This window comes from Bos taurus, chromosome 23 (assembly GCF_002263795.3).
Source record: "Bos taurus isolate L1 Dominette 01449 registration number 42190680 breed Hereford chromosome 23, ARS-UCD2.0, whole genome shotgun sequence".
Classification (NCBI taxonomy): Eukaryota; Metazoa; Chordata; class Mammalia; order Artiodactyla; family Bovidae; genus Bos; species Bos taurus.
Window position 1 is genome coordinate 38,070,394 of NC_037350.1, and position 12,085 is coordinate 38,082,478.

The 12,085-nt window shown below is 42.8% G+C and overlaps 1 long non-coding RNA gene across 1 annotated transcript; it reads right to left on the reverse strand.

Moving 5' to 3' along the window:
• Nucleotides 1-1,086: 1,086 nt before the first annotated feature.
• LOC132343643 (uncharacterized) lies at nucleotides 1,087-11,253 on the reverse strand. Its single transcript, XR_009492573.1, has 3 exons — nucleotides 10,945-11,253; nucleotides 4,023-4,241; nucleotides 1,087-1,638 (listed from the first exon to the last, which is right to left on the reverse strand). It is a non-coding gene; the product is annotated as an uncharacterized lncRNA (long non-coding RNA).
• Between the last annotated feature and the right edge of the window lie 832 nt (nucleotides 11,254-12,085).

Here is a 12,085-nt window from a genome sequence, read left to right on the forward strand (position 1 = left end):
TCCTGCTGCACTCACTCACCGGAGGGCCTTAGGTGATCATGCACTGAGGTGGGGCGGGGGGTGGTGGTGGTGGAGGGGGCTCCACAGGTATAAATGTTCAGCTCAGGTCCGTAAAGTCTCCACCTTGTTTACAGCACATCTCAGAGGATGCAGTCATAGCTGACTGTTTTGAATAAATATGTAGATTTTAAACAAGGTTTTTAAAAGCACTCTCAGGTTTGTGAAGCCTGAGCCAAAAACAGGTATTGACACAAGTGTTGGAAACGTTTACTAACACCTGCAGTCAGGCTCCTCGGTCCTGTGTCTCTTGGCAAGTAAGAAAAGAAACATAGATATAACAGAGTCATCAAAAAAAAAAAATTAGACTGGTAATGCAAAAACAGAAAAAGTTTGCTTTTGCCTAATGGAATAATAACACAATGTTCAACATATATTAAAATTGGTAAAAATTTCTTCAGTATTCATGAGAAAATTGTTAATCACCATGAGCTCTTTGGGAAAAGAGCTTATGGATGTGATTAATAAACTCTACACAAAGTCCATTCAAATTTAGCCTTCCTTAAAGCCCACTTTGGAGAACGAAATGGCAACCCACTCTAGTATTCTTACCTGGAAAACCCCATGGACGGAGGAGGCTGGCGGGCTACAGTCCGTAGGGTTGCAAAAAGTCGGACACGACTGAAGCGATTTCACACACACACACACACACACACACAGTCCACCTAATATAAAATGTTATATTTTAGGTCAGATCTTCATGTCATTGCCATTTCAATGGGAAGCACTGTATCTGTGCTTTGAAAATCACAGAAAAGATGATTTTTCTCGAGGTAGGAGTTTGAAAGTCAGTATTATCAGCATTTTTAAAAAAGAAAGTGAACATATGAAATGTCTTACTTTTCTCATTTATTCAAAGCAAAGGTTGGGCTCCACACAGAGCACAGAGGTAATGATTGTGCATCTGTTGCTGTAATACAGCGAACTGGGAAGAACTAACTACGTGCAATTCAATAAAGTATGTTTAGCATATTTTCATTGCACCAAATATCAGCTGATCCACCTCTTATTAGTATAAATGGCATAGATTAGTGTCAGGCATTTTCAACAGTGAAGAAATTACAGGAGTCTGCAAGGCTCATTAGGCTCTGCCTGCATGTTAACGAGGGGCCAGGCCTTATTAATAAGAAGAGGAAAAAATAAAGCTAAGCTGAGAGGAAAAAAAGGAACAAAATTCTCCTTTAAAAATTCGCCAGCATTTAAAAAGTAACTGGACTGCACTGGACGATTCTTCTCCTTCCTGATTTTCTAGACATTTGTGAAGATCTGTACTGCCCTGTATTTATTTTTTGCCACATGTAAAAAACATTATTCTGTCTCAGTCAATGTCAAATACATAACAGAAACCATGTTATTTTAAACAAGTGAGATGGCTGTCAACTTACGCTTTCAATTAGCCATTCTGGAGTCAGGTTCAGGTCATGTGTTTACAGCTCCACTTTCTCCCACCGCAATCATTTAAAGAAGATAGGGAAATAACCTGCCTCAGCCTTCAGCAATAAGAGCATCTCCGTCTCCTCCCAGCTTCCACACCTCATTGTGTTTGAATATCTCAGTGGCAATATTAGAAGAGCAATCTTCCTAGGAAAGGAAGGTAAAGAAGAACCTTTGGGGTCACATCCAATGAGGATTGTCTCTATTAACCCAAAGGTCAGTGTGATGAATTCTGATTGGAGAAAAACAACTCCTTAATTGGCATTATACTTAAAGTTTGAGAAATTATCAATAAAGGCTAACACCAGAGTACAGGGAAGATAAGAACTATAACAAAACAGAAAAACTAAGGGTCTTGGCTAGAGGCCATGTTGATTGGGAATTGCGTCCAAAGGCAAAGAAGTGCAAGCAAAGGAAAACCCTCCAGGTTCAGTACATGCTACAAGATGCTTTTGAAAAAGGGAGAAAGAAAAAAGTTATGTACTTGTCAGTCTTTAAAATCATACACATTCACAAACATTCATGTACACACACTTACATGGAGCAATTTTATTGCACAGCTTTTTAAAAGCAATACCAGAATAAATATAAATGATCAATTTTTAACGCAAAAATTAAAACTGCTTACACACTGCAGTTCTGTGGAGCCTTTCATCCAAGCATATGTCAATGTTTCTTTTAGGCTACATTCTTATAAAAAGATATGGGATTCCTAGGTGGCACCAGTGGTAAAGAACCCACCTCCCAACGTGGGTTACATAAGAGCCATGGGTTCAATCCCTGAGTAGGGAAGATCCCCTGGAGGGGGCATGGCAACCCACTCCAGTACTCTTGCCTGGAGAATCCCCATGGACAGAGGAGCCTGGCAGGCCATAGTCCATGGGGTCGCTGAGAGTCGGACATGACTGAAGTGACTTAGCATGCATGCATGTTATAAAAGATAAGCTTTACATTAAAGGAAAAAAAACTGTGCTAAAGTAATAGTCTATTATTGAACAGTCAGCAGTAATTAATTTAGAGTTTCAGGATGTTTTGAATCATTCTTCATTACATTTATAATATTATCCCCAAAGCTGAAAAATCACATTTCTTTCCTATCCATTTCCCTTCATTCTGGTTCACCTTATTGATTTCTCCCACTGTGTTCAAAGTGAAAGTGAAATGACCGTGACTCCTTAGGCGTGTCTGAACCAGCATCATCACTGCTGTCCTTACCGTTCCAAAGCACTGCCGTCTTTTGTGGGTGATGGTTGTAAGGTGAGACGATTGTAAGGTGAGATGGCTAGATCTCAGCACCATCTGTAACTGTGACATGTCTGCATCCTATGTACCAACAGAAATGAGTGGATTCTGGAAGGTAGAGAGCTAAGTATTCAAAACCCTCCAACTACCACTGCCTCAAGTTGCTTGGATGATTGAGGCAGTGGTAACTGGCATCTTAACCTACATTAATTTTTTTTAAAGCTTCTTTTCTCTACTTCACATAACCTGTTTTCACAGACCAACAATTGGTTGCAAATTATTGCAGATATGCAATAATACATTTAGAAGTATTTCCTCCTGGTAAAATTGTGTGTATATACAAAATTATACCTTCACATATTTGAATATATGCTTATATCAACACTGTAGTTTTTAGGTACTGGATAAGGCATTTTCTGAGATAGTTAAAGCAAGTTTCTAGAAGGCAAATTTTTTAAAAATTAAGAATTACGTGAATGTGTCCATTTTAACCATATTATCAAGGCAACTTCTGTGAAATAATTCCCCAAAAGTTCCTCACAGAGTCAACTGACGGAAGCAATTTTCTCTATTTTCTTTTTAATCTTTAGTATGGAGACATAGAAATATTTTCTGATCGTCATCTTTCAAAGCAGGTTTTCCCCAATAGAACTGGAATCCAGTTCAAGGAAACACTGAGAAGCTCAAACCTCCCCAATCCCCGTCATGAGAGATGGTGTGTATTACTTGATTTTCTAAAGTGACAAGACATACATTAAAAAATATATATTTCTCTTATTGTTACATTTCAGGCACGTTTACTGTTAGCTGCTTGGCTTCATTATGTATCATAGTCTGAATCTACAAATCAAGTATAATTAGACTTAGCGAACTGATTGGATTTCTAATTAAGCTACATTGGAAACAATGCACAATCAGTAAATACTCTGACTAGGTACATTTTAAAGAGCAACTCTTGGGCTTTTTGCTGATGACTAGACACCAGTGTCATTAAATTTGTTGGTGGCAAGCAAATTTTAAAGCTAAAATAGAGGCAATTAGTAAAGATCTTGAAATATTTAATCACGTTTGTCCAATTAGTGTGCAATTAGGCAGTGGTGTGGCGTGGGACAGGCATTCTGCTTCCGTGCTTGGTGCAGAAGGATCCCTTTGAAATTTTGCTGTTTAGTTTATTGATATATAAAAAGGAAGTTATGGTTGTAATTTCCAATTTAAAAAAAATACTGTGCAGATGGTCTGACTATATATTTAACAATGTTAAACAAATCCAAACAAGGGAAGCATGTTACCTGAAATTACACAGCTGTGATCTGTGAATAAGCTCTGGATCATGGTAGATTACAGCTGTGCTTATCTCGATCCTTGAAACTGCCAGGCATTTCTGGAGAAATTGGGAACCTGATAAGCTCGCCCAACAGGTCTTAGAATGGTTGGTAGTTCCTTACTTGACCAGAGGCACCCTTCTTGGTGGTTAGCTTAGCTTCTAGCTCAGGACCTCTGAGTTAAATCTGATGAAGGAGAGATGGGAAGAGATCCTATAAGAAGTTGACTTGGGAATGTATCAGTAAGCTGGACAGCAATGTTATAATACCTGGTGTTCCCATTGCAAACCAACAACTCCTGTCTACTCAGCAATACCTTTAGGAAGGGGCCATGTTAGTGGGAGGTTTGGTATGCCCACTGCAAAAGAAAAGAAGAAATGTCCCTTGTTTTAAACACTTAATTTGCATTGCTGTGTGATGTGCTTAGTCACTCAGTTGTATCCAACTCTTTGCAACCCCATGGACTGCAGCCTGCCAGGCTCCTCTGTCCACGGGGATTCTCCAGGCAAGAATACTGAAGTGGGTTGCCATGCCCTCCTCCAGGGTATCTTCCCAACTCAGGGTTTGAACCCAGGTCTCCCATATTTCAGGTGGATTCTTTATCGACTGAGCCATCAGGGAAACATAATTTGCATTGCTCTACCACAAAACTTTTTAGTTTTGCAGGAAAGCATAGGGCATTTTCCTGACATCCTTATTTGGATAATCTCTGAAAGGCAATAACCATTTCTCTTTTAAGAGAAGGTTATGAAAAGGTCACAAGGCCATTTGTGTCTCAGGCGGCCAATCAAGGAGGGTTAACTGACCTCAAAGATACCTGAAAAGTGTCATTCCATGAAGCTGTCAGATAAGACAATGAGATGACGGTAAGAGAAAGCAAGGAACATAAACGGTGGGAAGGGGTCATTGCGGGTAGGAAGAAGAGGGGATTCAAGGGAGTGGAAGGATGTACTAAGGGCTCCCCAACCTCCAGGATCTAATGTCTGATGATCTGAGGTGGAGCTGATGCAATAATAATAGAAATAAAGTGCACAGTAAGTGTAACGCACTTGAATCATCCCAAAACCATCTCCCTCACCCTGCTGTTCATGGGAAAATTGTCTTCCACGAACCTGGTCCCTGGTGCCAAAAAGGTTGTGGACTGCTGATGTACTAAGAACTCATTATATACCCAGGTATCCTGTGGACTTTGTTTGAGACAAAGGAATGTCTTCCATTTTCTTCTGGGATATTGACTTCATGCTCGGTCAGATGTAACCAAGGAAATGAAAAAATGTTCATAGATAAATAAGCTTGTTTGTCTAAATCCTGGTAACATAGTAGGGTAAAATATGTTGAATCTCAGGAATCTAAGGATTTCTGGATGTAGATCCAGTTCTCCCCGCTAGGTGCACCAACATTTCATGTTACCCTATGTAAGGATACTCTGTTTGGATAACTTGGAAGCCAGTGAGAGGAAAACCCCCTAGGTACCTACAAATGTAAAGGGAAGGGGTTCAAAAGAAAAGCAAAATAAAAACTGTCCTTGAAAAAAAAATAACGAGTGAATTTATGTGGAGGCTGGGATTAGAGTACACAGAATACATGACCTTATAATAGGTTTACTGGGAATTTAGTTTAGGAAGCCTTTATCATATTTATTTACATATCTACCTTCTTTCTCTCATTCTGAAGGCATTTTTTTTCTTTTTAACTTTCTGAAAGCAGGTTACAATTATCATAAGTCAAAGCCAGACATTTGGAAAGCTTTGAATATAATTAAATTTTATACTGAGATTTAATTACATTCTTAATTAAATTCTATATTTAGAATTTTCATAAATGTGTAGTTCTAAATATAGTCAATTCTAAATTAAAAAATTTAGAACATCAGTGAATATATTAGCGATGGATTACATGTCTATTGCATTGGCCATAAAGTTTGTTTGGGTTTTTCCATAGAATGCTATGAAAAACCCAAAAGAACCTTTTGGCCAGCCCAGTATCTTGGTCTTGCATGAGCAGGAGAGGGATTCTAGACGCAAGACGTCTGCTGCTGTGCCTGGTCGCAGTCAAGTCTTGAGGGATAATGTACACTCTGCCACCTAAGATGGTGAGGTAGGGAAGATTATGTTGATTTTTACAAAGATGTGGCAGAATGGTACTTGAGTGAGTTGGATAAGGCAAGTGATTTTGGGCTTTGCATTGTCCTTCTTTGCTTTGTGGTCTTTCTGCACTATTCCTTGTGCCCTCCCCTCAGGGTCTCCATGTTTCTCGCTGTGCTTTTTCCATGCCCCATTCTTACAACCTGCCCTTGGAAATCTTTCTGGATAGGACTGACCACTTTTAGCAAATAAAAATATTGGATGCCCTGGTAAATTTGAATTTCAGATAAGCCGTGAATAATTTTTTTTAGCATGAATATACCCATATATTACATGGAATATACTTATTCTAAAAATTATCTGCTTGTCTGAAACTCAAATTTAGCCAGGAGTCTTGTATTCAAGAGCTGTCATAGCTCAGTCAGTAAAGAATCTGCCTGCAGTGCAGGAGACCCGGGTTCAATCCCTGAGTTGGAAAAATCCCCTGGAGAAGGAAATGGCAACTCACTCTTGCCTGGAAAATCCATGTATGGAAGAGCGTGGTGGGCTACAGTCCATGGGGTCACAAGAATCGGACACCACTTAGCGACTAAACTACTTTGTATTCAATCTGGACCACATTCACACTAAGATATAAGTAATTTAAAAAAGCATCATCTTTCACCCAATGACAAGTCTTTTTTTGGTGTCAATCAGGAACTTAAGTGATAAATGAATAGCCTAATATTGAAATTTTAAGCATCCATTAAGGTTCTGATTTTCAATTTTGGTTGCATATTGTAGTCACCTGGGGAGTTTTTAAAAACTCAGGCTAAAACCCTAAATAATTAAATCAAAATCTCCAAGGATGAAACCCAGGCATCAGTATTGTTTAAGGTTCCCTAGTGACTCCAAGGTACAGCCAAGTTTATAAACTATTGAACTAAGAAAGGTATTCTAAACTAAGACTGCACATGAGAACCACTAGGGAATTAAAAGGAAAAAAAAGTGCTTATGCTTGGACTCCAACTCCAGAGGTTCTGACTTACCTGGTCTTGGTGGGGGTCTGGCATCCATAGTTTTTAAATCTCCCCATGAGATAATCACTGAGTCAGAAAATATGCAAAAGGGTCTTTTGACAAGCAATGGGTCATCCTAGCACTTTAGAAATCACACCAGAGTCCTTACATGCCCATATAAAAAGCTATACGAGATATTTGGTTTCTGGGGGAAAAGATCCCATAGAGATTCAAATTTATCTGCTACCCAATGTAAATCAGGGTCCTTTTTATTTTTTAACCATGCCCCACATCATGTGAGATCTTAGTTCCCAGACCAGGGATTGAACCCATACTCTCTACACTGAAAGTATGGAATCTTAACCACTGGACCACCAGGAGGTCCCAATCAAGGTTGTATGTTTGGGGAACACTTAGGATGCCCCTGACAGTTGCCTTGGGAAAAAAATCAGATGTGACTGTACAGTATTGAAGGCAATTAAAAAAAAAAAAGAATAACATAAACTATATCCTGCTGGGCCAGATGGGTTGATGAAGGAGTTGCCATGGAATAAATGACTATCAGGACATCTAGATGATCAAAGCTAGGATGAGGCTGGACACACACCGAAAAAAAAAAACACACACAACAATTTAGAGTCAGATGGGAATGAAAGTATTAAGAAGCTTTCATTGAACGCACGTGAAGGTTAGATTGGTGGGAGATATTTTTGTTTCATTGTTTTTTTATTTGTGCAGGAAATGGCAACCCACTCTAGTACTCTTGCCTGGAAAATTCCATGGATGGAGGAGCCTGGTAGGCTACAGTCCATGGGGTCACTAAGAGTCGGACACGAGTGAGAGACTTCACTTCACTTCTTCATTTTTGCCACAAACCAAAACAAACCCTAAGAATTTGATGTGTGTGAGTGACAAGCAGCAACTAGGAGTGACTAGTGACAGAACTGGCTGAACTCATACTAGCATACGCTGTTGAGCAAACTGACTCTAGACAGTTGATAGACATCGGCTCCGCATCATTCATGACCCAATGTGCCCTTACAGCAAAACGTATTTGTCCATCTGTCATAGACAGTGTCGTTCAGAAAATGGAAATTCCTTCGAGGCACTGGCCCTGACAAGAGAGTGAAAAGTGAAAGTGTTAGCTGCTCAGTTGTGTCCGACTGTTTGCAACCCCATGGACTGTAGCCTGCCAGGCTCTTCTGTCCATGGAATTCTCCAGGCCAAGAATACTGGAATGGGTTGCCATTCCCCTCTCCAAGGGATCTTCCTGACCCAGGGGTCAAACCCAGGTCTCCCTTATTGCAGGCAGATTCTTTCTCATCTGAGCCACCTGGGAAGCCCTGACGAGAAAGAAGCTAAGCTAACAACAGTTTGGGTTGAGGTCAGATGCGTGGGGAAACCCAGACCATGTACCAAAGTCCCCTAAGAAGAAGAGTGTGAGCAGATCTGATAGACAATAGGAGAGGCTTACCCCGAAGTGAGGGGCTGCCCTGGTGGCACAGTGGCAAAGGACCTACCTGCCAATGCAGAAGATGCAAGAGAGGCAGGTTCGATCCCAGGGTCGGGAAGATCCTCTGGAGTCGGAAATGGCAACCCACTCTAAATATTCTTGACTGGGAAATCTCATGGACAGAGGAGCCTACTGGGCTACAGGCAATAGGGTCCCAAAGAATTGAACATGACTGATGAGCACACCAATGTGAGTGCAAGTGTATGTGTATGTTGAGGATGATTCTAGGTGGAGGGGCCAGCAGGAGGTGAAGAGCAGGCCAAACAAGAAAAAACTGGAAATGTACGCTAAAATTCCAGAGGAAGTTGCTGGGCAGCTTTCTGCTGAATCGGAGCCTCCTTCCAGTCCCAGTGAGCCTCCTCTGAGAGCACGGTCCTACTGCCAGATCCAGACGTGGGTCTAGAGGGGCACCAGGCTGGCTGGCAACACTGGCCTTGGACGGAGTCTCTTTGAATAATATAAGTTGCCTTGTTCAGGTGGCCTGAGTGGTAAAGCACCTTCTTGCCAATGAAGGAGACATAAGAGACATGGGTTCGATCCCTGGGTTGGGAAGATCCCCTAGAGAAGGGAATGGCTACCCACTCCAGTATTTTTGCCTTGAGAATTCCATGGACAGAGGAGCCTGACAGGCCACGAGTCCATGGGGTCGCAAAGAATCAGACCCAACTGAAGCGACTTAGCACACACCCAGCACACATGCAGAAGCAGTAGCCCTCAGGCCCATGTTCTGTGCCATGGGACCCCCACTGTCTCACAGCTAACTGGGACAGGTGTGGGTGTCCTACTGAAGAGCAGAAAACTCTCAGGTTGGACAGTGCCTATACCTCTGTTCAGAAAAAATTTCAAACCCAGATTTTCCCTCTTGGAAATACAAACAAAGACACTGTAACACATATGTTCAAATGGTGGGAAGGGGGACTACTTGGCATAGAGTTGGGGCAGGAGAGGCCACGGTGGGCCGTGTTTAAGGGGACTGGAAACCTTCATGAAGCAAAGGCAGCCAATAATAGGAAAGAGATAGCGAGAGATCTGGCAGAGAGATGCGGAGAAATGACGAGACACGTGGACAGAAAGAGAAGATACTGCCTTTGAAAGGAAGAGGAGCTGATGGCTGGAGCCTCATGGATTTCTAAAGAGTTTTGCAGTTCATGGTCCAGTTCCAATCTGTGGGCATCCTCCCAACAGCACTGACCCCCTTCCTCTTATTCTGAATGGGTCTCTGTTGCCCTACCCACAAGTACCTAACTAAAACAGAAGGGCATAACACAGTTTGTAGTCTTCAGTGGAAAAAAGAGCTACTAGCTAACAGGCACGTGGGAACCGCCCCTTGTCAACACCCTTAAGGAGTCACCAGTGGATAGGACAGGTGCTCTCTACTTCAGACCCTTCCCCTCCCTGCCCCCTCCCCCACACCCCCCAAATCCTCCTGGCTTGGGAATGTTCCACCAGCTTCCTCCAAGCTTCCAACTAGAAGTGGCTATAAGTTGTAATCTCACAACAATATTTTAAGCCATTGCTCATTTCAGCCCCAGTCCCGAGTAGAACACCTATCTTGATCTTAGTAGCTATCTTAGTAGCTGCAGAGCTGTCACTCAGGTTGACAGGAAAAAAGAATCTGTGCCCTTGGACTTACCCTGTCTGTGCCTCATGTTTCTTATTTGTAAAATGGGGATTGTAACCGTAATTATGAGAAATTAAATGAACTAACACATGCAAAGGATTTAGGAGAGCATCCAGGAAATATTAAACACTATGTCCAACACCAACTCGATGGACATGGATGTGAGTGGACTCCGGGAGTTGGTGATGGGCAGGGAGGCCTGGCATGCTGCGTGCGGTTCATGGGGTTGCAAAGAGTTGGACACGACTGAGCGACTGAACTGAACTGAACTGAACACAAGCAATGGTGTTCTCCATTCCCTTATGCTCTCGGGGGACTTCCATTCTTGCCATAAACTCTCCTTGTTTAGCAGCGCAGTGGTGTCTTACTCATTGGGACCCCATGGACCCTAGCCCGTCAGGCGTCTCTGTCCACCGGATTCCCCAGGCAAGAATACTGGAGTGGGTTGCCATGCCCTCCTCCAGGGGATCGTCCAGACACAGGGATCAAACCCTCGTCTCCTGCATCTCCTGCATCGGTTTCTTCACCACTGTGCCCCCGCCTGGCCCCGCCTTAACCTGGATGTCCATCAAAGGTGAAGCGGTCCCTTTACAGTTGGCCTGATTGTCACAGGCAAAGCCCTTGAACAATCCCCTCAGGGAATAAAAACAGAATCCGTATAATAAAGTCTAACCTGCTTTTCTCTTTTCCTTTGTCCTTCCGGTTTCACTTGCTGACAGGGAGCCGAGTGCAGAGGCCCGTCAGCGGGCGCCTCAGACCAGCGTTCCTGGTGTAAAATGGCTGCTGCGCACACCTCCCCTCAGAGGGCAGTGCGCAGACTCGCTGCCCGGAGACCAAAGTCCCAGGTGAGGGCGGCGGGCCGCGTGCAGAGACTGCGTGGCCGCGTGCAGAGACTGCGGCTCCGCAGCTCGGCCCTTGACCGGTGGGGCGCTCTAGATCAGTGGTCCCTGACGTTTTTGGTATCAGGGACCGGTTTTGTGAGAGACAACTTTTCTACGAACTCTGGGTAGGGGGTGGGGTTTCAGGTTGATTCAAACGTATTGCATTTATTGTGCACTTTATTTCTAATGTTATTACATCAGCTCACTCCTGCTCTCGATCATGAGCTCATACCGTTCCATTCTTTCATTAAAGAATGACACTTTGCTTCTAAACCAACTCGGTCTCCTATTGGCTCCAGCAGCACCAGGCAGAAGGAGCCTTGTTGGAGACCGACTCCAGAGAGTGGGCAGCATAATGTCTTAGACCGACCCCTGCATTATGCCGCCTACTTCCTCATTCTCTTGCTGAACTTGTTTTGTGTGGTGTCTCCGCTCTGGAAAGCACTTTAGTATGCGAATGGAGACGATATCCCACCTTTGTTAAGCAACCCATTTGGAATTCCAATGAAGGGAAATTCAGGCTACTCTGAACAGGATTACTTTAGGCGTGGTTATTCGAAATAATCATAGACTTTCACCCCCGTTTTACCTGGTGGTAGGCTAGAAAGCATGGGCACTGTGTCAGCATCCCAGCTCAGATGGAGTCAATGTTGGTCGATGTCTCCTCTGGTTATTATCCGGGCTGCAAAAAAAAGATCGAAAAGAAGAGTCATTAAGCATAGCAAAATGACTAACCATGACTCAACAACATCAACAGAATTACAATGACCGTTTACTATTGACACCCACCAAAAATAAGGCATTATGCTGACGGGTATATACAAATGATCTCCCTTAGCCCTTCAACAAGTCTGTGAACAAGTCAGTGTTTCAACTTTATTTTTATTGATGGGAAAACTAAGCCCTCAAGAGGTTAAATGGCCTTTCCAACAA